Genomic DNA, 22,195 nt, shown 5'->3' on the forward strand with positions numbered 1-22,195 from the left:
GGATTCAGCTTGCCCAGGTCACAGAGGAGTCAGCAAAGGTGTATGTGTCCTTCAGACTCGTTTTTGGCCTTAGTCGTTTGGCCTATGTGAGGGCAATCACAAAATGGCTGCCGTTCACAAAATGGAACCCGAGGGTTCAGGACGGAAACTCTGATTTCAGGGTGATTTCGTCACCCGAATATGACGAAAATGCTTGTGCATAGTATTCTATTCATTCTTGGTCTGCTGATACCAAAATCGTCATGATACGACGATGTTTATAACACGGGTCCAGAATTTTCAGTACCACAGAATGAACTATTCATGTATCACATCAAGACAACTGGCTGCGCTGCCGTGCAAGAATGAGAGGGCAGGAATGAACTATTCATGCAACACAGCAAGACAACTAGCTGCGCTGCCGTGGGGGAACGAGAGGGCAGGAATGAACTATTCATGCAACACATCAAGACAACTGGCTGCGCTGCCTTGCGGGAACGAGAGGGCAGGAATGAACTATTCATGCAACACATCAAGACAACTGGCTGCGCTGCCGTGCGGGAACGAGAGGGCAGTAATGAACTATTCATGCAACACATCAAGACAACTGGCTGCACTGCTGTGCGTGAACGGGAGAGGGCAGGAATGAACTATTCATGCAACACAGCAGGACAACTGGCTGCACCGCCGTGCGTGAACAGGAGGGCAGGAATGAACTATTCATGCAACACAGCAAGACAACTGGCTGCGCTGCCGTGCGGGAACGAGAGAACAGGAATGAACTATTCACGCAACACAGCAAGACAACTGGCTGCGCTGAGGTGCGTGAGTGAGAGAGAGCAGGAATGAACTATTCATGCAACACAGCAAGACAACTGGCTGCGCTGCCGTGCGGGAACGAGAGAACAGGAATGAACTATTCACGCAACACAGCAAGACAACTGGCTATGCTGCTGTGCGTGAACGGGAGAGAGCAGGAATGAACTATTCATACAACACAGTAAGACAACCGGCTGCGCTGCCGTGCGTGAAAGGAGAAGGGCAGGAATGTGCCATGTTTGCCACGGTATGGCACATTCCTGCTCTCTGCTTCGCTGGCGCAAAATTGTCTGCATAGCATCAACGCTGGCACCCTTGTGCCATGGGGCAAGGGTGCCTGCATTGCAGGCAGGTTTGCTTTGTGCAGGGAGGTGCACCTTCCTGCACAAAATAATTCTCAGAGGCGTTTTCCTCTTTCTGAATGCGCTGCAGAAAAGAGGAATCAACGAGGAGAAATAAAGATATTTCTTCGCTGCATCTTTCCTGGGAAGGCGCAGCATTTTGATGCATTCCCAGTTTACCAGTCTTGGTAACTCTGGGAAAGCACCACAGTCCATGGGCGGATGCAGGGAACAACAGACTGCACACATTTATCACCTTTGGGAACCACGTAATGCCAAGCACTCCAGATTTACCAAGCCACGCAGGGCCATGCAGGGCCACGCAAGCCCACGCATGGCCACGCAAGGCCACGCAGAGCCACGCAGAGCCATGCAGAGCCAAGCAGGGCCACGCAGGGCCACACAAGTCCATGCAAGTCCATGCAGGGCCTCGCAAGGCCACGCAATGCCAAGCAGGGCCACGCAGGGCCACGCAGGGCAACGCAAGGCCACGCAGGGCCACGCCGGGACATGCAGGGACACACAAGACCATGCAGGGGCATGCAGGGCCACGCAGGGCAACACAAGGCCATGCAGGGACACACAAGGCCATGCATTGCCACGCAAGGCCATGCAGGGGCACGCAGGGCCACGCAAGGCCATGCAGGGCCACGCAAGGCCACGCAGGGCCATGCAGGGCCACGCAAGGCCATGCAGGGCCACTCAAGGCTACACAGGGCCACACAAGGCCATGCAGGGGCACGCAGGGCCACGCAAGGCCATGCAGGGACATGCAAGGCCACGCAGGGCCATGCAAGGCCATGCAGGGCCACACAAGGCCATACAGGGCCACGCAGGGCCATGGAGGGCCATGCAAGGCCATGCAGGGCCACACAAGGCCACACAGGGCCATGCAAGTCCATGCAGGGCCACACAAAGCCACGCAGGGCCACGCAAGTCCATGCAGGGCCACAAATGGCCACGCAAGGCCATGCAGGGCCATGCAAGGCAATGTAGGGCCATGCAAGGCCATGCAAGGCCATGCAGGGCCACGCAGGGCCACGCAAGGCCACGCAAGCCCACGCAGAGCCACGCAGGGCCACGCAAGGCCATGCAAGGCCACACAGGGCCACGCAAGGCAATGCAGGGCCACGCAAGGCAATGTAGGGCCACGCAAGGCCATGCAGGGCCACGCAATGCCACGCAAGGCCACACAGGGCCACGCAAGGCCACACAGGGCAATGCAAGGCCATGCAGGGCCACACAAGGACACGCAAGGCCACGCCGGGCCATGCAGGGCCACGCAGGCCCATGCAGGGACACTCAAGGCCATGCAGGGGCATGCAAGGCCACGCAGGTCCATGCAGGGCCATGCAAGGCCACGCAGGGCCACACAAGGCCATACAGGGCCACGGAGGGCCATGCAAGGCCATGCAGGGTCACTCAGGGCAACGCAAGGCCGCGCAGGGCCACGCAAGGCCATGCAGGGCCACGCAAGGCCATGCAGGGCCACACAAGGCCACGCAGGCCCACGCAAGGCCATACAGGGCCATGCAAGGCAATGTAGGGCCACGCAAGGCCATGCAGGGCCACACAGGGCCACGCAAGCCCACGCAGAGCCACGCAAGGCCATGCAAGGCCATGCAAGGCCACGCAGGGCCACGCAAGGCAATGCAGGGCCACGCAAGGCAATGTAGGGCCACGCAAGGCCATGCAGGGCCACGCAGGGCCACACAGGGCCACGCAGGGCCACACAGGGCCAAGCAGGGCCACGCAAGGCCACGCAGGGCCATGCAGGGCCAAAACGGGGCCATGCAGGGCCAAAAAGGGGCCATGCAGGGCCACGCAGGTCCACGCAAGGCCATGCAGGGTCACGCAAGGCCATGCAAGGCCATGCAGGGCCACACAGGGCCATGCACGGCCACGCAAGGCCACACAGGGCCACGCAAGGCCACACAGGGCCATGAAAGGCCACGCAAGGCCACACAGGACCACGCAAGGCCACGCAAGGCCATGCAAGGCCATGCAAGGCCACACAGGGCCGCGCAAGGCCACGCAGGGCCACGCAAGGCCACGCAAGGCCACACAGGGCCACGCAAGGCCATGCAGCCCACACAAGGCCACGCAAGGCCAAGCACGGCCACGCAGGGCCACGCAAAGCCATGCGAGGTCGTCTTTCTTTGCTTGGTGAATCTGACTTAGAGATTGTGTTGTGTGACAGACGGGCAACACAATCCCTTATTAAATCTGACCCCGGTGTCTGGAATAACATCCCCATCGCGATGAGGACCGCCCCAAAGCTGCTCCAATTTAGAAAAGAGTGGAAGACGGGTCTCTTTAAAGAACTCTGCTTCACAAAGCATTACCCATCCCCACACCGGTCGCCTCTCCGGTCCCTCGCTGACTTTGACCTTGTATAGTGCTCTTCTGCATTTTGTCTGGATTTCTGCCACATAAATACCATGTACATACACACATTTGTCACTTCTCTCACCTGTGTCTGTGAGTACCTAAATGGGAATTTACTACAGAATGTATTTGATCCTGTCTATATTTCAAGAAACTAACCTTGTGTGAGAATAGACAGTCCTGCTGTATTAAGGTACCTCTACCACAAGGTCAGAAGTAAGGGTACGGGTGTGAGGTACAAACCCAAGCAGTGAATGTTGGCAGGCTTCAAACCTCATGGAGATGGGTGAGAGGAGTTATGTTCTTTAACATCAGACAACCCATCTGTTCCTTTAGTCATGATGGCAATAACTACAGTATGACACTAAGGCTCACGTTTATAAATGTGTCACAAGTGCAGATCAGCAGCAAAAAATGTGTTGCGTGACAGGGAGAAAGCACAACAGCGCCATACCTACAGAGATACGGCTCTCTCCTCCCATCTCCCTCGTGCCAATGAAGAAATGTGCTGCGGAGCACCACGCACACACCTTTCTGCTATAGTGGAAGGGTGTGTGCATGAGTCTTGCCTAGGTTTCGTACTGGAAGGCTCCCCTTCAAGTACAAACTATAATGACTAGACAAGTTTTAAAACGTGTCTTACTTTGTACGTGTGCTGTACACGGCCGCACATATGTAAAGACCGGAAGAAAGAAAGGGGACATTAAAATATTTCTCCATCAATGCCTGCTTTCCAGCAGCCTTACTGTTTTGCAAAAACACTGTCTTTTAATGGTACTAGATAGGGTTTGCATCTAGGAGCATGAGTGGGGGGGTTGCCTGGAAATGTCCTATTATCACCAATGGAACGGCCCCTTGCCTCTAAGTGACACAAAGCAGCTCTCTGCCCTGGTTTCCATTACTTTTCCTTACAAACCAACGCCAATAACAATGTACATTGGTTTGTAAATCCCCAGAAAGGTTTTACATCTGGTTTGCATTGTAAATCTTTGCCTAGATCTTGACATCGCCTCCTACGAATCAAGTCTTTAAAGCTCGTCCAAGACACTCCAGAGAGCCAAAAAGACCAACTTTCCAACTTAGAACTAAGACCGAGAATTTTGGTAATTAAGAGGCATCTGCAATGTGATCTCTGATAGTGCGGGGAGGTCGCTACCACTTTACGGATGCGGGAAAAGCACAACAAGGCCTTTTACAGCGCTTCACCTGGGATTGCATGAAGGTCGATACCACTTTACGGATGCGGGAAAAGCACAACAAGGCCTTTTACAGCGCTTCACCTGGGATTGCATGAAGGTCGATACCATTTACGGATGCGGGAAAAGCACAACAAGGCCTTTTACAGCGCTTCACCTGGGATTGCATGAAGGTCGATACCACTTTACGGATTCGGGAAAAGCACAACAAGGCCTTTTACAGCGCTTCACCTGGGATTGCATGAGGGTCGATACCACTTTACGGATGCGGGAAAAGCTCAACAAGGCCTTTTACAGAGCTTCACCTAGGATTGCATGAGGGTCGATACCACTTTACGGATGCGGGAAAAGCACAACAAGGCCTTTTACAGCGCTTCACCTAGGATTACATGAGGGTCGATACCACTTTACGGATGCGGGAAAAGCACAACAAGCCCTTTTACAGCGCTTCACCTGGCATTGCATGAAGGTCGATACCACTTTACGGATGCAGGAAAAGCACAAGAAGGCCTTTTACAGCGCTTCACCTGGGATTGCATGAAGGTCGATACCACTTTACGGATGCGGGAAAAGCTCAACAAGGTGAGGTTCGGTAAGAATCGGAACGACGTTTTGGGCTTGTTGGTAAATGGATGAGTTTGGTATCTACGAACCGTAAATGACGAGATTAGTAGATGTACGTATTTTCACTACACTACTTGGAAGGGTTCGTCTTATTTACGGGTTTTTCATCTGAACCTTCGGATTCCATTTTAGATATGGCATCCATTTTGTTTCTTGCCCTCACGTAGCCGGCGAACGGACAATGTCCGCTTGATGACCCTGGGATTCCCAAGCTCTTGCGGAAGATGCATATTCCTTTGAGTGTGCCTTTATGACTAGGGGAATGACACGGCAGAAGCAGATGGCTCCGCTCGAGGCTCTTCTTGCCGTGCCGGTCTATTGTTTCAGCCTTGCATACGTTAGGCTCGAATCGTTTGATCCTGTGATCACGCTTCCCATATTGCCCCCACACTCTTTTCAATCTGTTGTCTGTCTTTGTCTTCTTGCACCTGTTTCTGTCCCTTCTTTTAGGTCGTTTACAACTAGAATGGAATGTGCCTAATGGTGGGATAGCGTACTTTTACAGTTGGGAACCGACATGTTACTGTAATTATGTTCCGGGCTTCTGAAAACATGAATGCGATCCTTTTGAAGTTTACTGTGGGAACTGAGTTGTAACCTTTTGTTCGTTATGTTGTGCAATTGCGAAAATGTGTATAAAAGGAGCGATCCACTTTTGCAATTTGAAGCAGACTCTCTGAACCTACACTATGTTGTACTTCTAGCGATTTCTGTGTCCCTGCAGTAAATAAACGCTGATCTTTGACGCCGAAGGAAGTGTCCCGTGTCTCTGTAATTTGTACGCCGGAACAGGTATCCCCACGAAGGTTTCAGGTGTTGTTCCCTGGCACCGCTGGGCCTTAAATTAGCCCAGTCCTTCAAAGGCCTTTTACAGCGCTTCACCTGGGATTGCATGAAGGTCGATACCACTTTACGGATGCGGGAAAAGCCCAACAAGGCCTTTTACAGCGCTTCACCTAGGATTGCATGAGGGTCGATACCACTTTACGGATGTGGGAAAAGCTCAACAAGGCCTTTTACAGCGCTTCACCTGGGATTGCATGAAGGTCGATACCACTTTACGGATGCGGGAAAAGCTCAACAAGGCCTTTTACAGCGCTTCACCTGGGATTGCATGAAGGTCGATACCACTTTACGGATGCGGGAAAAGCTCAACAAGGCCTTTTACAGCGCTTCACCTGGGATTGCATGAAGGTCGATACCACTTTACGGATGTGGGAAAAGCACAACAAGGCCTTTTACAGCGCTTCACCTGGGATTGCATGAAGGTCGATACCACTTTATGGATGCGGGAAAAGCTCAACAAGGCCTTTTACAGCGCTTCACCTGGGATTGCATGAAGGTCGATACCACTTTACGGATGCGGGAAAAGCCCAACAAGGCCTTTTACAGAGCTTCACCTGGAATTGCATGAGGGTCGATACCACTTTACGGATGTGGGAAAAGCACAAGGCCTTTTACAGCGCTTCACCTGGGATTGCATGAAGGTCGATACCACTTTACGGATGCGAAAAGCACGACAAGGCCTTTTAAAGCGCTTCACCTGGGATTGCATGAGGGTCGATACCACTTTACGGATGCGGGAAAAGCACAACAAGGCCTTTTACAGCGCTTCACCTGGGATTGCATGAGGGTCGATACCACTTTACGGTTGCGGGAAAAGCACAACAAGGCCTTTTACAGCGCTTCACCTGGGATTGCATGAGGGTCAATACCACTTTACGGATGCGGGAAAAGCACAACAAGGCCTTTTACAGCGCTTCACCTGGGATTGCATGAGGTCGATACCACTTTACGGATACGGGAAAAGCACAACAAGCCTTTTACAGTGCTTCACCTGGGATTGCATGAAGGTTGATACCACTTTACGGATGCGGGAAAAGCACAACAAGGCCTTTTACAGCGCTTCACCTGGGATTGCATGAGGGTCGATACCACTTTACGGATGCGAGAAAAGCACAACAAGGCCTTTTACAGCGCTTCACCTGGGATTGCATGAGGGTCGATACCACTTTACGGTTGCGGGAAAAGCACAACAAGGCCTTTTACAGCGCTTCACCTGGGATTGCATGAGGGTCAATACCACTTTACGGATGCGGGAAAAGCACAACAAGGCCTTTTACAGCGCTTCACCTGGGATTGCATGAGGTCGATACCACTTTACAGATGTGGGAAAAGCTCAACAAGGCCTTTTACAGCGCTTCACCTGGGATTGCATGAGGGTCGATACCACTTTACGGATGCGGGAAAAGCACAACAAGCCTTTTACAGCGCTTCACCTGGGATTGCATGAGGTTGCCCCACTCTTCTCAGGATATTTGATGGAGTTCGATCAATCCCCAGCAGAGGTAGCGATGGGAGGGGCAACTGCACCACAAAAGCACTCAAAAACAACAAAAATCAGGCTCCAAGGAAGACTCCCTGAGGCGCTTACTGCTCAAACCCGACAAAATACACTTTCAAGGAGTTCCAATGTGGAATCCTCAAAAATGATGGCTTAGAAAAATCCTTTGAAGTATGTTTAAGGAAGAAAACCTAAGACAATGCTTTAAATTTGGCCAAAAGGTGGTCCTTGGGGTGTGATCCTGATGGATTCCACCCCTCTTACCTCGCTGTCGCTTCCCTCTGAGTCTGGCTGCCGCCTCCATCAGGCTGACCTTGGTGAATCCTTCGATGGTCACCTCAATGGCCGAGTCCGAGCCGTAGAACTGTACAAGGAGGTCCTTGATGTCAGCGGGGTCTGCTTTCTCCAGGCGTCCTCGTGGGATGTTTTGCTTTCCTTTGAAGTTGATTTCTGATAATGTATTTTTAAATCTTTTGAACTCAGCTTCGGTGAGATCCTCCAGGGCGTGGAGCAGGATGTCGCCAGATGTGCTCCCTCTGTCCGCCATGGCTCACGGGAGGCTCCGTCTGAAAACAAAGATGGGTGATAAGAAAGAGGCAGGTCACAAACTCAAGAGATACAGAAGTGAGACACATTACAACAAACTCCTCACATCTGCACAATGTGTTTCAATTAGTGGATGAACTCCACTTAATATAGCGCTACTGTTGGTCCAGTAGGGCATCTTGGAGCTGTAGTAGTTGCCATTCTATTAGATATAATCATGTCCACTCTAATGTAGAGTGCACTCTAGGGCATGGAGTACAATGTAACTGCAGAAGGGCTTGATCAGTGCTACATTTTTAGGAAATCCAGATAAGGGAAATAATTATAATTACAAGGAAATTATTTACCTAGTTATTCTAAAAATATGGCTTGATACTGCGTTGAACACCCCCAGATGCCATTACAGACACTTAAAAACTCTGCAGCAAAACTTTACAAACTTCCTTGTAAAGGTTGGTTGGGAGGCATAGAGTGAGACGCTTACCAAGGTGTGTCGAAACCCTGCCTGAAATCAGGCCAGGAGTCTCACAGTGCGACAGAAGACAGACATCTATTTGTAGATTAAGGGTTGACTGTTTTCTGTTTGATGAGAGTAGGGAATATTGTTCAAATCATCAGCAGGGAGGAAGGAGGAAGACCAACAGACCCTTCCCTGAGACGTCTCAATGACAAATAAAAAGACATTTGAACCCGGCTTTAACAATCAGGAGCCAGCGAATGTACCATGGTCAATGTAGGCGACACAGAGTTCAATATTTGGTTATTGACTCCTGGCATAGGGTAATCAAGACCTCTAGAGCTTTGTACTCAGCATCTAGCTTGTATGCAAAATGACTTTAAAGGCAGTCTTCCCGTTCTAAAGCAATCTGGGAAGCGCAGATGCTGCGGCCCGGTCTGTGAGGACGGCCACAGCAGCAATGCGCAGCTCTATTGTACAGCTGAGTGGAGGCGGGTGCGCCATGGTGCAGCAAAGAATCGAGGCGGGGCCCCCAGAACCACTGTGGACACCACTTCAGAAAATAAAGGTGTTTTCTGTGGGCAGGGATTGACACCGTCGGGAGAGCCCTGCCAGAGACTACCTTAAGGGAAGAAGTACGGAATCCATCTTGCTGAGCCGCCCTACTGGAACGAAGATACAATACAGGCAGGAGCGGCGGCCTGACCTGGAGAGACCAACAGCCTTTGGCAGCGGTGTGAGCCACTCTGAGCTGGTCCTGCCCTGGATTGCAGTGGAGACAGGAAAAGGCCCTGACTTCACTGAGAAGACTAGAGGAGCAACAAGGGGAAAATAAGCAGGATTGGAGCAGCTATGGCCCCGTGACAACTACAATGGGCTGATAAAGAATGAACAAAGGCTGGCTATTACTGGCTATTTACCTCTCGGAGCACACCGAACTGTGAGTACTGTGCCCGCCTGGGCCTCACAAGCCCTTCACCACGTATTGCATGAATGAAAGGCTGGTTGGCGGCTAAATGGCCCTGGGTCCCACAGCTTTCTGAGTACACATTATCCCTAGACACCCAGGCTGAATACGGGGGACAAAAAAGCGGCGGGGATTCTTCTTACTGGCGAAATCCTGTTTGGATATTTAAATGAGCCGAGAACAGGGGTGAGAGGTTTGAGGGTGCTTCTCGTGGAAGGAGCGGCGTTGCCTGAGAGGGGTCTATAAATACTTGAATCCACACACTGCGCACTAATTACTGTGGAATATGGGGTGCACCAGAGGGAAGGAAACAAAGCCCCAGGCCTCAGGAGGGCCTGACCCTATGGATCAAGATGGTACAGGCAGCACCCCTGACTCATATTATATACCACTGACAGCAATGGAGGGGCAAGTTGATAAGCTGGAATTGATATTGCAAGAGGTGCGTGACTCCAGGAAAGCAATTGAGCAGCAAGTGAGTGCTCTCACCACGGGTTTCACGCTTTTATAGGCTGACCACAGCACGATGCCAGACACAGTCCGCACCAATAAAATGCAAATTGCAGAGATAATGCCGCCACACAAAGCTCACTCAGAACAACTTGGTCAATTGCGGCGACAGCTCTCGAGTCTGCAGGACAGAGTGAATGATGCTGAGGGGATGGCTCGTTGCAATAACGTGCGGTTAGCGGGACTACCAGAATGGTGTGAGGGGCTGAATCCCACTCAATATATAGGACAATGGTTACGGGACACAATTGCACCGGAAGGCTTCACTGAAGGTTTTTAGTGAGGGGAGAGCCCACAGAATACTGCATGATCCCCTCCCCCTCGTGCCCCGCCCAGGCCAATAATAGCACATATCCTAAATTTAAAAGACCGGGATACCCTACTCCATGCAGCCCATGAAAAGGCCCTGATCCAATTTGAGAAGAAACAAATCTCTCTGTAGCCCGACTTTACATTAACGGTTCATAAAAAAAATGTAAATTGATACTTGTATAGCGCACTACTCACCCGCAAGGGTCTCAAGGCGCTTGTATGAATACCGCTGTGGAACCCATCCGGGCTTTCCCTGTGAGGTGTCCACTCCTGGGCACCCCAAAGGTGGAGTCCAGGCATCCTTAGCGTTGTGGGGGCCGTTGTGGAGATTAAGCAAGCTATTGCCCAGAGTTGCAGAGTGGGACTCCATGATTGGAATAGGCACCGAGGCGAGAATTATCAGGTCCGTGGATTTCTTTTGAGCCCAAGACCCGCCGAGGCGGGGAATTGAACCCTGGTCCCGGGCTAGACCTCTGCATCAGGGTCTGCCGCTCTAACCATTGCATTGCATCGCTCCAGGAAGTTAAAAAGCAACTAAGAGGCCATAACTTGAAATATGCTCTCCTCTTCCCAACCAGCTTAAAAGTAATAAATGAGCAGAAAGCCCACTTCTTTGAAAGCGCGGAGGAAGCAGAGGAATGGATAGAGGTTACGCTGACACCATGCCCATCGAAAAATGTATCTCAATTTGTGAAGTCATAACCACATAAATCCCTAAAGACCGGCCAAAGCAAGAGAGGTCGCAAAAAAATCGCAGTGTCCAGATTCTACAACAAGCCGGTGCCGAGAGCAAATAATAGAAAGCCAGAAGTCATCGAGTCTAGTGGCTGCAGCACTTGATGACCATGACGTACACTCGACGGGGGTATCGCATTGTAGTGTAGTTCCTATATTCCCAATAGGCTCTGCGCATTGGAATAACATAAACAGCAGTGTAGACGTAGGACTGAGGTCGACTAGGTCTCCACTGACTATATTAGACTTAATTAGTTTTGCCAGCTAGCTCAGAAGTCAATAGAAACTTCCTCGAATGTTCAGGAAAGAGTTAACTCTCCTGATTTAGACAAGAAGGGATTAGCTTCTGACAACCGCATAAACATGACAACTTTGCTCTCCTCAGAACAAAGAGTATATCTCTAGAGTCGTGTGAAAACAATAGGCAGCTATTTCACCTAGTCAATCGTGCATACTTAGTTTCACCAGAGTGCAGAGAAATAGAGAGATGGGCGTTTTCAATAAAAGGTGTTATTTATTGTGCAGTCTTCTTTCTCATGCAAGAGAAATGAATTGCCACAATTGCAATACTTATCATAAAGTAAAGTGCGTACAGTAAGTAGTATTATGAAATAATACGGTAAAAGCATTGATATGGTTTCTTAGCCATATGATACTTTAAAATAGATAAAATATATACATACATAAAAACATTGACTAACGTACTCAACTGGTGCTTCTAACTACGCCTACCCTGGTGTACCTGACCTAAGCCTAATACGTGGGAAGGAGTAAGTAAGTTGCAGTTTAAGTTAAGTTGTTTTTTTCCAAGAATCTGAATCAAGAAATCTCTCAAGGGTTTAGTCAGCACCGTACCTTGGTTCTAGAATGAAGGAGGTCTTGTATCTCTTTCTCAGGACTCGATCTCCCAGCAACCCGCAAGTGTGACTGGAAACACCGGAGCTGGATTTTCTCGGCAGGAGAAAAAGACAGCGTCTCTCTCAGTGCGTCAAAAGGGAAGGGCGGCTTCCGTGGGCTCTCGCATCGGCTAGGCTCTCGGGCAAGTAGATAACCGCTCTGCTCCAAACCACCGTGTGTTTGCTTAAGGCAACTGTTGGTATATTTATACCGGAAAGGTGCCGGGTTTGACGTAAGGTTGGACATAGGACGTCACTAAGAACTAACAGTTCTTTCTGGACTCCAGGAGTTCTTGTTCAAATCAAAACAAAAGCAGGGGGATTTCCCGGGCTGCTGGAGGCTTGGTTTGTTTAAAGAACGCGTTGTACTTTCTAGGAGTCTAGGGGAGTAGCCGTGCCGTATTTGGACTGCATGGGCTATTACTAAATATGTATATGATTCTTATGCCTTTATAAGGATATAGTTAGTTATAACCGCATAAGGGCATAAATCGGGAATATCGTATTAGGGTCCTAGATAGAAACACAACACCCACTCCATGGATTAATGTCCATCATTACTAAAAACTAAGCAATAGTAAATATATAACAATGCCTGTGTGTTTTCCAACCCACCCCAAAATACATATTTCGCATTTGAAATGGTATATGGTAAATACACAAAAATGTGTATTGGTACTGTACGCTTTTCAAGCAGTGTCATCATTCAGTTAAAGTGAATATATATATCAGCTGAATGATTTGCGAAAATTGCACATGAAATGGCTCTGTGTACAGAAAAGAAGGTCGAGACCATTCCATCACATATTTATACATAAATGCTGTACATGTGCTAGAGGCTGAGGTAAAATATTGTCTCTAGAGTTCCTAAAATAGAAGCTCTGTTCTCTAAGAATAGTTCTACTTTAAGCAGAGTACCATGGGCCAGAAAAAGGGTAAATATTTTGGAAGTGAAAAAAAATAATTTTGCTTTCAGGGGAAAAAATAGTTCCAAATGTTTTCAGTAGCTTTGTTTATCAAAACTGAAGGCCAAATTCAGAGTTCAGGGAACGCTGTGTGCTCATTGTTTTAAAAATTATTCTCGTTGACTGGAGAGAACATCATATCAGACAAGCTCGCAAAAAATTGGTCTACAGCATCAGGTGAAAGTTCGACCAAGTTCGAAAATGCTGAAATTGTGCATATGTGAGAATGATTGCTATCATCGATGTCATGATCAGCAATGCTCACAGAAGGTTGTACCTGTTTGGTGCTGCTTTCCTCTCGTACTTCACCACCACCTACTCGTAGTGGTGAAGTCTTAACGAATGCCGTCATCAGAATAGGTAGCCGCTGGGGACAACACGATGCATGAGTCTTTACCGGACCTAGCAAGGTATCGATATCCATTGGTACTGCTGATGGTAGTGTAAGACAGATGTCCAACACGCATTCTTCTCCGCATAGCAGACATCGAAGCACAGGTAAGAGGCAATCTTGCCAGATTGGTCTGAATGAAAGAAACCTGGTTGCACTCAGATCTTTTAGCCGGGCCAATCCGAGGACTTTAGTGATGTGGTCCCGGTAGCGTATAGCTAGGATCGTTTCTTCCATCATTGCTGGAGATTTGTCTGTGGCTTGGCTTGCCATATCGGAGCAGAAGGAACAAAAATAAAATTCCTGCTACGAGTCCCAAAATTAAAGGTAGGCCGCCAAAGATCGAATGGCCAAAATTCGGAAAGATGCCCAGAACTGTTTCAAAGGGTGGTAACAGTCCCGAAAAAACTGTCTTAAATACATGTGCGATGCCACTGGTATCAGACATGTTTAAGATTTGACTTAACATTTCTACGAAATGCACGGGGCAATTTGTCGATAAAAGGGAATGTATCTCTGCTGCTGTCCTTGCAACTTGCAGATCATACGTTTCTTTGGATGACGTTAAAGGCACAGTTGTCTGTAAAAGAATATACTTCATTCTGCTTAAAGTATCAATTCGAATAGAAGAGATATTCAAAGAAGGCCATAACGCAGCCTCCATGTCTGGATTGCTGTGTGGATACAATACTTGCATACAGCAAATGACCCTGGAAGTAACGTTACGAGATAGGGTTTTCCTGGCACCATTCCACAACAGCTGTGGTCACTTATTAGAATGTAGCTGCCGTTGAAAAGCTGTCTGAAAAATGGCTCTATCTTTTTTGCAGGAGTGCCATGCAGGTGACATGAAAGGTTATTTGAAGACCCTTCGCAGGCTCCATGCAAGTTAATACCTTGACACAGAAGTGTACCGCTTAGTGATTTTTTACAATTGTTACCACTAAGGAATACCTCCCTTTTCCCTTCACTATAACATTTGTGTGTATAAAGTAAATCCCAGGTTGATTTGATGTATGCTTTACCCAACCTTTCATACTGGCCTGCTGGTATATACTCTTGGCAGTATTCAAACTAGAAAGTTGTTATCGGAATTGTAATTGTCCTGTGTATTATCCATTCAATGACAGGTCTTTCTGACATTGTCAATGGTAATCTCTAAAGTTTTTCTTTTTTTTTTTTTTGAATATTTTTATTGAAAACTTTTTCCCCTTTTCCCCCCAAAGACATGAGCAGGGCACAATAGCATTCAATATAGTACAGCACAGAATCGTATATACATATATACACTAGAAATTTATACAAAGAAAAAATGGAAGGGAAAAGATATATATCATATCTAATCATACATAGATTTACCGAAAATGAACCATATATAAAATAGAAACGTACACTTCTATACGCTATGTACTCGATTACCCCCCCCAGAGAAGAGAAAAAAAAATAAATAAATCAATAATCAATCAATAATCAGGACCTTGTTTCCAGCGAATGAGGGGCTCCCATATTTGCAAACCAAGTTTCTTGCCTTTTCTCCCCTTCCTCGCATAGATTGCTGATTCTAACTTTTGTGTAGATAATACCTTGCCCAACCATTGATGGTATGTAGGAGGGTTAGGCTCTAACCACTCCGTGGCCACTAGCAATCTAAAAATGGCCATAGCTACAAATACAAAGTTTTCATTATTCAGGTGGGCCTCAGGATCGACTCCTAATAGTATCACCGCTGGATTTAGTTCTATTGTGATTGACAATGCATTCTGAAAGAATCTCTCAATCTCCCTTTTTATACTATCTAAATGTGGACATAGTGAAAAGATATGTATTAGGTCCGCCCCCGGGCTACCACATCTGAAGCAAGTGGTTCCCGAGAGACCCCCCCATTGAGCAATTTTTCCAGGCGTGTAATACAAATGGAATAAGGTCTTATAATGTTGAGCCTGTAAAGATGAAGCACACAATAATTTTCTTCCCATCTCTAATGACTCTGAAAAGATATCGCTATTTATATCCAGATCTACAGACCACCTATTGACCCATTTCTCCATATCGTCTTTCTTTAATATTGTCATCTCAGAATAGAGTCTCTTTATAGTACAGTCGGAGCCTGCTTCTATAATGTCCATTAATACATTTCTATCGAACCCCGAAGTCCCTCCTCTCTTATTTATTAAACAGCTCCTAATTTGGAGATATTTAAAAAAATGTTTTGTGTCTAAAGCGTATCGAGCCTGTAGTTCTACAAATTGTAAAATACCTTGGGGGCCGTGGATATCTCCAATCTTTCTTATCCCCCGCCTCTCCCAATCTTGGAATACAGCTCCCGAAAAAACCACGCTAGATAGGGAAGGGTTATTTTTGAGCCTAGTGTAGAAGTTGTATTTTCCAATTCCTATCTTTTTCGAAATTCCCTTCCAAACGTTATAAGCAGCCATTATAGTCTTAAACCTTGTTCTCTTGTAGTAACTTTCCTCATTAAATCTCAAAAAAATATTTTCCACGTTTTGACCCATAACCAAACCATAAATAGCAAGTGAACCAACAGTATCCCATCCATCAACCTCAGCCCCCCCAACCAATCCCAACATATTTTGGAATGCAGCAGCCCAGTAATATACTTTTAAATCTGGCAAAGACCAACCCCCGCGCTCCCGCGGAAGAGACATATATCTCAGTGCCCTACGTGTCTTTCCTTTAGCCCATATAAAGCGATTGATCATTTGTTCGGTTATCTTAAACTACTTATTTTCAAATAAGAGTGGGATTGCCCTAAATATATACAGAAATTTTGGCAGTATCATCATTTTAATAATATTGACCCGCCCTACTAATGATAAGTGTAAATTTTCATAACGATCCAAATCCTTCTTCGTTTTTCGTATTATTGGAGCAATATTATTTTCTACCAAATTATTTATGTCAGCTGTTATATTTATTCCGAGATAAGTCCCTGCCTGAACCACACGGTTATCGTCACATATAGTCACTGGATTCTTAATAATCTGGGTCTTGGATGCATTTAAGGCGTACCCCGATATCCGTCCAAATCTACGGGCCTCTTCTTCTATAAAGACAGTTGCCTCCGTGGGGTTTGGTGTTATCACCGCCACATCATCGGCATAAGCCAATATTTTACAAGGTCCCAGCAATGTTGGCATCGGAGCTATCTCTAAACAAAGATCTAACTTACGGATCAGGGGGTCCATATACATAGCAAATAATAGTGGGGAGCATGGGCATCCCTGCCGTGTACCCCTTTTAATTGAAAATTGCCCCGTAGTGCCCCCGTTGACTCTTAAAGCCGCAACCGGTTCATTGTATAAAGTTTGTAATGCTTTTATAAACCCGCCCCTGAGTCCAGATCTAGCTAAAGTATACCACAGATAGTCCCAGGAGACCCGGTCAAACGCTTTCTCTGCGTCCAACAGCATTACTGCCATTGGGTCTCCTGTGACCTCGGCGGCATCCAACAACGTGATTACTTTCCTAGTATGGTGGGTCGTACCTCTACCGGGAATGAAGCCATGCTGAATAGGGCAAACTAAGGCACTTATTACCTCTGCGAATCTCATTGCCAGCGTTTTTGAGTATATTTTAGTGTCATTATTCATTAATGTAATGGGGCGGTATGACCCGGGCTCATCGTGCGGCTTGCCTTTTTTCAAAATTAAAACAATGTCGGCCCCCCCCCACGACTTTGGTATAGACTGACCGGCCTGGGCAGATTGGATCACTCTTGTTAATTCTTGAGACAGCACTCCCCAGAAAGTTTTATAGAATTCTAGAGGTATCTGATCGGGACCAGCAGCCTTTCCTGAAGGAAGTTTACCCATAGCTTCCTTAATCTCTTCCGCATCTATCTGAGTTTCTAATCTATCTGCTTCCTCATCCGAAACCCTCTCGGTTGGTATATTCTCCAGATAATCCCTAATCTCTTCCTTGCTGCAGGGGTATTGAAAATCATAAAGGGTTTGATAGAATTTCCTAAATACTTCCCTAATCTTTTCCGGGTCTTTTTGCAAATTACCATTTCCATCTCTAATCTCCCTAACAGTCCCTGCTGCCGCTATCTGCCTGGTACGCATAGCGAGTACATGCCCAACTTTTTCATTATACTCATAGCACTTCTCCCTTCGAGTTGTATAAATTACTGCTGCTTTTTTTGCCAATTCATCTTCAGCTTCGCTTTTAGCTTTTATTAAATCTAATATATGCTGTTCAACTGGTTCCCCTCTAATAACACCGTTATTAAGTTGTTCTTCTAATTCTAAGACGGCTCTCTCTAACTCCCTTTGCCGGAGCCCTTCCATTTTACGTTTGTAAATACTATAACTACATGTTTCTCCCCGGACACCCGCCTTAAAGGCGTCCCAAATAACCCCCACCGATGCACTTCCTTTATTGTGTTCAAAAAACTCGGTGATCCATTTTGACATGTGTGAAACATAGTCCTCTTCTATAAGAAGTCTTCTTTCAAAAGTCCATACCCGATTAGGTCTTATTCCTCCCTTTAACTTTATTGCCAAAATTACTGGGTTGTGGTCACTTAAGATTCTTGGGAGCCTATCAATATTGGCTCGTGATATCAAGCTATTAGAAATCATAAAGTAATCGAGCCTAACACAGACTTGATGTGGCGCCGAGTAGTATGTGTATCCTTTCTGTTCTGATCTAAGTGTCCCCCAAACATCGTTCAGGTTATTATTGAGCATGAGATCTACTAGGGCCTTATATACTCTTTTCTTACGGCCTTTATAACCCCTATTTTGCCCAATTCCTAAGCCTTCTGCCCCATTGATATTCAAGTCCCCCCTATAATGACCTGCGGGGGCCAGGCAGCCAACTCAGAGTCTAGGAACTGCAATACCTCCGGATCATCCTGCGTAGATCCATAAACTGACACCATTGTTGTCCAAACACCGTCTATCTCTATCTCTACCATGGCCCATCTTCCCCATTTGTCCTCCAGTTTTCTCCCTATTATCAAATTCTTACTCTTTGACAAGATAGCAACTCCTCTATTTTTCGCACCTTGTTTAGAGCTAACTATTAGATAAAAGCCCAGCTGATTCAGACAGTACTCCTGCGTACTCATTATGTGTGTCTCTTGTAGAAAAATAAAATCTACATTCATCTGGCGTAATCGAATTCCTATCTTACACCTTTTTTGGACATCATTTAAGCCGCACACATTCCAAGTTACTAACCTAAGTGTCATCTCTGATTTTCCCGGAACCATCAACTGCCTGTTCACTTGTACTCATTAATTTAACAAAATTCATCTTCAATAGGTCTGATATGTACAATGTAAGAATATTGGTTTCAATACTCCCTTCCTTACAACTATGCTGCTTTATCACTTTTTCCATCATGTGCCCAACATATCCCCTACAGATTTCGATACCATTGTGCCCTGTCCTTGTATTCACCCTCCCGCCCCCCAGAGGACCCTCCCTCAAAAACCCTCCCCCCCTACAGGCAAATAGGTCCGTAAGACCCATGTGTGGCCAGAGCATGCCACCGGGTTGTCTCACCCACCCCCCTCCCTGACTTTCCTTAATTATATACATCATTCGTCATTCGGAATGCTCACCGAAGCTCACCAACAAAAGAAAAAAGAAAAAAGAACTAATCATATATGCTATCTCTCCAGATTTCATCTACAACAACTAATACCCATTTCATCTACAACTACTACCCATTTAAGCGATAACATTGTGCTTAAACCATCAAAACAACATACCCACATGTCCATATCAAGATTCATAGCAGAGGATTAAAGAACATCAAGACAGAGTCTCAGAAAATAGATATACAACTTGAAGAAAAAATGTACATTAAATGGTAAAGGAGAGGGTAAATAGAGCAATTAGCATGTATAGGTAATCTTCTTTTAACATTTCAAAGGTAAAGATCTAGTTATTGCTAGCTATACTGCTACCTTACTTTCATTTTCCATACCACTCTTACCCTGTCCTCTCCGTTTCTCCCCCCCTTTTTTTTTTCCCTTTTTTTTTTCCCCCTCTCTTTTTTTTCCCCTTTTTTCCTCCTTTACTTTTTATGGGGTATGGTTCTGACATATCCAGATTGCGTATCTTCGACCTCCAAAACATTGCGTTGGGATTTTTGACGATCTCTATTCTCTCTCAAGAAGCTAAGGTATTCTTGCGCCATTATTTCTGAATGAAACACTCTAAAGTTACCCTCTAAGCCAACTTTGAGACGTGCAGGGAACAAAAGAAAAGCCTCGTAGCCTATATTTTGGAATGGGGTAATGAGCTGCCTCATCCGCCACCTTCTTTCTACGGTGGCGTGGCAGAAATCAGGGCGGGCAAAAAACTCAATTTCCTTATGGGAGCGTTTAGAATGAGGTTTTGCCTTATTAATAATTTCCTCACGCAGAAGAAAATTACCGACATACATCAATATTGCGCGGGGCTTGCCCTGTTTTTCCTTTCGTACCAGCGGGAACCGGTGCGCTCTTTGTATCTCGTGTTCCCAGTCCCATGAAGCCAAGTCGGGGAACGCACCCTTCAGCAATTCAATTACGAAGGCTCGCACATCCCCACCCTCTTTTCCCTCTTGAATTCCAATAAGTCTGACGTTGTTCCGTCGTTGCCTGTTCTCAAAGTCCTCTAGCTTCCAGAGCATATCAGCAGTTGTCTTATCCTTATCATCACCAGCGTCTTTCAATTTAACAAAGTCATCTTCCAATTTACTTGTTCTGGCCTCAATCTCAGATACTCTCCCAACCATTTCCTCATACAATTTATTAACTTTATAAAGTGAGGATTGTATCTTTTTATTTGCATGTCTGGCCCTCCTGCTAGCTCTCTGACTCTCAGCACGCGCCTCAGTTTGGATCTGTTTTAAAGTTGAGAAGAGAACTTCAAAGTTTGAGGCACCTCTATCGAAGCCCCCCTCAGCTCCCTGAGAGGTAGGTTCCTGAATACCTGCTTCCGTGGTTATAGGTGCCCCAGTCTGAGTTGTACCGCACTCAGCTGAACTATCCCAGATTAACCTTTTTACGACTGGTTTCGCCTGCCTTCTATGAGGCTCTTTAGATTGATTCAGACGACTTTGGTTCTCATTTTTCGCCTTGCCCTTATATTTTGAGTTTTTGGGTTTTGTGGTCTTTGGCGCCTCTCTTAAATCTTTTTTTACTTTTGGTCTTGACACCTTTTGTACAGTCTCATGCTCCGCTGATTCTGTATCACTATCCAAACTGCTTGAATCATTGTCAGATCTAGATATGTTAGTTTCTGAGCCTGAATATAGCACTGAGTCTGAGGTACCTGATTCTGAATCCGTCGCAGAAGGGTCCGAGCCGCTGACTTCGCTTCCATCTAGCTTACCTTCTTCATCCTCTTCATCGTCTGCCTCATCATTCCCAGTGAAGAAGATCTCTTCACCAGGTGACGCCAACATTTGTTCAGGAACACTTTGCATAGATTTTATATTGCATGTGCTTGTGCCCACCAGGCTGTGGATGTTTACTTCCATCGTCTCCTGTACCTGTGTCTGCCGCCCACCGTTATCTCCAGGGAGGGGGTTGGCCACAAGATTGATCACATCATTATTCACAGCATCAGGATCGCACTGCCCAATTGTAGTAGAGTCTGTAGGCACAGCTTTAGGCACAGCTTTAAACCTATTTCCCCCTTCTGTTATATCCACACGGAGCTCCTGGCCCTTTAAATCTGTGGCCCCGCCCCCTGCTACTGCCGCTGAAAGGGCATCCTCTCCCGCGGGATCTGTAACATCATTTTGCCCAGTGAGAGGCACTAGGAAGCTGGCTGCGAACCCGGCGCTCCCTGCATCATCCGTAGCGTCCTCCAAGGCTCCAACGGCGGCAGCGGGACCCTCAGTGGCGGCTCCTGCAATTACCACATCTACGCGACCCAGCCTCCTTCTGCATAGAGCAGCCAACGTGGGGACGACAGCATGCTCCTCCACCGCCTGCACACCCACCACGGCTCCCGCAGGTATGAAAGACTCCACTATAGTGGTCTGTCGGTAAACCGTTTCTTTTCCCTGCGTCTCACTCGCAGCCGACTTTAAGTCAGGATATCCTTTGCGGGTTCGTGTGCTTTCCACTTTTCCCGCTCTGGTTGTGGCCCTTTCCCGCAGCTTCCGTGCTTTGGCTTCTTTCGCTTCTTATGCTGCCTCACGCCTCATTTGTGCTTTAGTCCTTGATTTTGCTCTCAAGCTGGAGGCTGAGGCTCCGAGTCCATCTGCCGACATTTCCTCCTCCTCGGAGGGGACCGGATCGTGACTTTGTTTACTCATGCGATATATTTTAGGTGCCATCGCTCTGAAGTAGTACGAGCGTCCCGCCTGAAATGACCTTGCGATTAAAGCGGCGAGGGATTCCAGTAAAGTTTTTCCCTTGATTTGCTCTCTAACCAGCGGGGAATCCTTTAATAAAGAAGGCAAGTCCGCCAGAATTCCAAACATCGCATCCACAAACAATAGGAGATATATTGCTGAGTATATTGCTACATATTACGTGGCGCGCCGCCCAGTGCCTTTTGCTTTTATCAATAAATAACAATGGTGAGCACTCATTCCATCAATCCGTCTCAGGAGCAGGGTAGGGTGCGACCTTCCCCTACGGCGTCTCGGCGGCCATCTTGCCTATGTAAATGAGCTTATGGAATGTTTATCTCTAAAGTTTTTCAATGCTCAGAATCGTATAGTCTGCTCCTTTTTGTGCCAAACTGAT

General features: G+C 47.0%; 1 protein-coding gene across 1 annotated transcript in view; it reads right to left on the bottom strand.

Moving 5' to 3' along the window:
- The window catches only part of LOC147736959 (NACHT, LRR and PYD domains-containing protein 12-like), a 769,506-nt gene that overhangs the window by 655,205 nt on the left and 92,106 nt on the right, over positions 1–22,195 (bottom strand). The window contains exon 2 of the mRNA XM_086934203.1: positions 7,947–8,257. The gene's annotated coding sequence lies outside the window, so the exon portion shown is untranslated. The remainder of the gene's footprint in view (positions 1–7,946; positions 8,258–22,195) is intronic.

Source organism: Lissotriton vulgaris, chromosome 1_1 (genome assembly GCF_964263255.1).
Source record: "Lissotriton vulgaris chromosome 1_1, aLisVul1.2, whole genome shotgun sequence".
Classification (NCBI taxonomy): domain Eukaryota; kingdom Metazoa; phylum Chordata; class Amphibia; order Caudata; family Salamandridae; genus Lissotriton; species Lissotriton vulgaris.